A 5,312-nucleotide genomic window follows, 5' to 3' on the forward strand; every position below is an offset into this window, starting at 1 on the left:
GTTTATGACACGTGTTTATTTTCAATTAGCAATTGTTATAAAGGAGGGGTTAATATTTAAAAAAAGAAAAGGGTTAAACTAAGCTCCAAAAATATAAACTTGTAAAACAACCCCAGGAATAATATGAGGTATCTGCTCACAGAGGGTTTACTGAAAAATGTGTATGCTATACTGCAGTAGTGATGAAATAGCACTGTACTGATAATGACAAATGAGGCTGAATAGGACGAATGCACTTAAAGGGCGACAGGGTTTGTAGTAAGCTGAACACTTACCTGAAGGTGTTAACATGGGTTGGCCCGACCAATGTGTAATCCAGTGGGAGGGACCTTGATTGATATAGGAGGCTGCACTTCCTGTTCTGGTTCATTCCACAGCACGAGATCCCACCCGCCCATTCCTTTGGTAGGGTATGTCCGGTTATGTTGCGGTAGGAAGGCACTGCGTTCAGCGGCTGATTTGTGGGCACATTGGTAGTTGTCGTAGGTCACTGCCCCCCGTTGAGGCACCAGTAACTCCCTTTTTGGCCCTTCGGTGAGGAGGGTCCCTGTTCGACTCGGTGAGAGAGGGCAGAGTGAGTTTTAAAAGGGGCAGTCATTCTGACGCCAACTCAGCGCAAAAGTTATGTTGGGATTTGTTCCCCGTGGTGGTGGACGTACGGCGGTTTGCGCCAGTCCACTCGTGACAGTGTTTGTCAGCTTGAGAGTTGTTTCCCAGTGCCCTTTCTCCGCCACCATAGGTCTAGTTAAAATTAAAATCATAATAAAAGTTCTGGCAATTTTTAATAACTTATTCAAGTCTCCATGTGCTTATTTGCATGCAAAGGTTTTAGAATTATAAGGTTGATGTAAGGTTTACGAAACATACACGGTGAGCCTTTTATGAGCTCACTCAGAACTTGATGTTTTTTTTTTTTTTTTGAACAATAAAGTTTATTGAGTTTTTCACAAGTAATGGTGTATAATACAAACTTTGTGTTGAAGACAATTGACATGATAACATAGTATTTGCAAGAAAATGGCTTATATGAGGGTAATGCGAGATTCACATTAGTAATTTGTATAATGTTATACCTCTTTTTTTTTTTACCAAAACAACAAATAGCCCAGTGCTACCCTTACAATAGCATAATTGAAATTCCACTTACATACAGAGAATGAAATGAAATAAAACTGTATAATTAATAATGGAAAGGTTTTGTACTGTAAGTAAAGAAAGAAAGGAATACATACTGTATGTTGCAAACACACATAGCTGTACATTTATTGCCTACAACCAGTGAATATAATGTTAGTTCTGTAAAAACCATATATCATCCATTAGCAACATAGTGGGAGTTTTATTCTTATTTTTAATTGTCTTGTTAACCAAAACTGAGCTAACATTCAAGAAAAAGAAAGGAAATACTGTCAACTATCCACTGCAGTATGCAAAAATATTTTTCTAATTTAATTCCACGTTGATTTTATTCAAAACTTTCTGTACCAACATAAATATATAAAATCATTAAAATTAAAATACTGCCCACTTTTGCATGTAGCACACAAATACTGGGTAACTTTATTTTAACATTGTGAGTACTCTAAACACATACAGCTCTAAGGGGTAGATTTATCAAAAAGGAAAAGGAAAAGTGGAGGTGTTGACCATAGCAACCAATCACATTCCAGCTATCATTTATTTAGTATATTTTAGAAAATGAAATCAAGAAACCGGTTGCCATGAGTAACACTTCCACTTTTCCATTTTAGAATGTTTGGTAAATCTACCTCTAAATTTGTCTTCATATTTTATATTTGCCCCCTGCATGGTTTTGTCAAGTTCCTAACTTGTTCCTAACTGGATTTATTCTTAACCATAAATGAGACCCATGATGTTCCTGGTTGATCGCACGCACATCACAATGTTTCTTTTTTAAATTAGTAAAATGTCAGATACATTTGAGACCAAATTTAAATATGAAATAGAAAACAACAGTGGTCACAGAGCTATTAACAGCAACATTTGCAAAGTGTAAAAAAGTCATGCATTATTGTTGCCTCTATAGCAGGTGTGCACAACCTATTTTGGAATAGATACTGTAAAAGATGAATCTCTTTGCAGCTATGACATAGCTCTCAATGTTTTTAAAATGCCCTGTGAGGATATGTGTGGACTTGGCTTCTCTTCAGTGGGCCCTGGATGCTAAGGTATGCTAGCATTTGTAGTTCTACAAATGCCACTATGCTCAAGCATTAGATGGCTGTTAGGGCTTGCTGGGTCCAGTAGTGCCTCATACAAAAATTCTGATATTTTCACTATCAAGTCTCTTACACTAACAACCACTTGCAGGGGTGTTGGGAGGAGCCACAGTGCTTTTAGCACCGGGTTGTTTTTACCTAGGGGAGTGGGCATACGTTTATGTTGCATGCCTGATTCCCCTTGGGAATTTATCCCCATACAGAACAAATTGTGTCACATTATGACAGGGGAACCCAACACAGTGGATTTCACTTTTTTAGTGACCAGCCCAGCCTGTCATAGCATGGTGCTGGTTGGAGGTTTTCCAAAGGGACCCCAAGCTGCTCTACCCCCCCTGAAATTAGGAACACAAACCCAGGCTATGAGTGCTGGTGCTTGTACACTGAGGGAAGAGGGGGAGGTGTGATAGATTTTAAAAATAATATTTTTATATATATATATATATATATATATATATATATTCTTTTTTTTATCTAATATCCTTTAAGGACTTTACAATCTTTAAGGGTCATACATTATAATTTTATAACATAAAAGAACAAAAAACAATCAAGACCTAAAACCACCATGGCCAAGCACGTCAGCCCCTCACTTGTCCAAAAATGTCCCCCACACCCTTAGCCCCACACTTGCCATAAAATTCCCCCACAGTCCCCTCCACATTCCCCCACTCACACCTCAATGAGAAAAAGAGTGACCACCCACTACTAATTATTAATTTTCTAATGATATTTTAAAATCCCTTACCTGTAGGAATCACAGTCACGCTGAGGCAAGAAAGAGACCAAGTGATGTACAATATATGGACAAAAGTATTCAGATGCTTTACCATTACACTAACAGGGACTGTAATGACGTTGTATTCAAATACATATACTTTTATATTCTGTTGGTCCCCCTTTTAAAATGACAAAAGCTTCCACTTTTATTAGAAGGCTTTCCACAAGATGTTGGAGTGTTTCTGTGGGAATTTGTGCTCATTAATTGTGTAGAGCATTTATGAGGTCAGGCTCTGATGTTGGATGAGAAGGCCTGGCTGGCATCCTTCGTTCCAATTCATCCCAAAGGTGTTCAATGAGGTTGAGGTCAGGGCTCTGTGTAGGTCAAGTTCTTCAACACCAAACTCATCAAACCATGTAGTCCTTGCTTTGTACACTGGGGCACAGTCATGTTGGAATAGAAAAGGACCTTCCCCAAACTGTTGCCATATAGTTGGAAGCATAATATTGTCCAAAATGACTTGGTGCTGAAGCATTAATACTGCCCTTCACTGGATATAAGGGACCTAGCCCAAATCCTTAATAACAGCCCCATACCAATATCCCTCCTCCACCAAACTACGTGGACATAATGCAGTCAGGCAGGTAATGTTCTGCCGACATCTGCAAAACCCAAACTTGCCCATCTGACTGCCAAACAGAGAAGCATGATTTGTCACTCCACAGAATATGTTTCCACTGTTCCACAGTCCAGTGTCAGTTTGCTTTACACCACTCCATTGGCATTGGTCTTGGTGATGTGAGGCTTGCATTCAGCTGCTCGGCCATGGGAACCCATTCCATTAAGCTCCCGCCACGCAGTTTTTTGTGCTTACATTAATGCCAGAGTAAGGTAGGAACTCTTCAGCTATGGAATCAGCAGACTGCTGGCGACTTTACGCACTATGCACCTTAGCAGTAGATGATCACGCTCTGTGATTTTGCGTGGACTTCTGCTTCATGGCTGAGTTGGTTGTTCCTAAACGCTTCCACTCTCTAATAATATCACTAACAGTTGCCAGTGGAATATCCAGCAGGGATGATATTACACGAACCATGTTATTGCAAAGGTGGCATCCTATCACAATGCCATGCTTCAAGTCAGTGAGCTCTACAGAATGAACCATTGTGTATCACAAATGTTTGCAAATGGAGACTGCATGGCTAGGTGCTTGATTTTATACACCTCTGGCAATGGGTCTGATTGAAACACCTCAATTCAGCAATTAACAGGTGTGGCCAAATACTTTTGTCGATATAGCATGTGTGTGTGGTGTGTGTGTTTTTGTATATATATATATATATATATATATATATATATATACATACATACAGAGGAGAGAGAGAAGCACACATTTAGTGCTCAAATTGGATAATTGGGCTGCTGATAATATATAGCTATAATTGCACTAATGTCTGTGATGAGGCTGAGTACATTGGTGGACAGGTAGTATGTAAAGATCTCCCTCTGGCACCGTATACCTGATACCTCCTGTGTACCGACCCGGCTGTGTTACCAACTATTCTCTGGATCTCCCTCTGGCACCGTATACCTGATATCACCTGTGTACTGACCCGGCCGTGTCTCTGGACCCATATCCTGCTACACACCCATTGGCTCCGTGCATCTACCGGTTACTGCTCCAGACCTACAACACCTGGAATTAACGGTTAGTGCCTGTACTTGCACCGCTTTGTCGAATTGCCTGTCTACCTGCCATCACTTAGAACTCTCTCCCTTACATCAGTAGGTTAATCTGGGGGCCGCGACCTGCGGTTCTTCGGCAGCAAAGTCCACACTACCTTGCGGTGGTTCTTGGTGAAGACCGGAAGGCCGTTAGACTCCGCGCCCTAGGTAAGCCTGTGCAAATACTGACTAAGGCATCAAAATCGTAACAATTAGTTAATGACCCACTAGAGTCCAATAAATTCCCTATGGGGCAGATAATATCGACTGAAATTCACCTAGTCCTAATGGAGACACATTGTTCACTTCGTTTTCGATAATGAGCAGAATTCTGAGGAGAGTCTTAGCGGGGTGAGCCATTTTGCTCTGACATTCCTGAATTTTTCCAATAGATTAACAGGAGTATTTCTCTTTTTAACCAGCGATACAGAGAGAAACTTGATTGTAAATGACCTGGCATTGTATGTTAGCACTACTAAGCTGAAAGGATGAGGAGGAGGATGAAGGTAACGGCTCTGCTGCTGCTCATGGCAGTACATCTCCCCAGTGGGCTGACACGGTCATGTAGTTTTTTGTTTGACACCACTTATCCGCTATTAAGTGGATAGTTGGTACAATGGCAATTT

This window comes from Mixophyes fleayi, chromosome 9 (genome assembly GCF_038048845.1).
Source record: "Mixophyes fleayi isolate aMixFle1 chromosome 9, aMixFle1.hap1, whole genome shotgun sequence".
NCBI lineage: Eukaryota > Metazoa > Chordata > Amphibia > Anura > Limnodynastidae > Mixophyes > Mixophyes fleayi.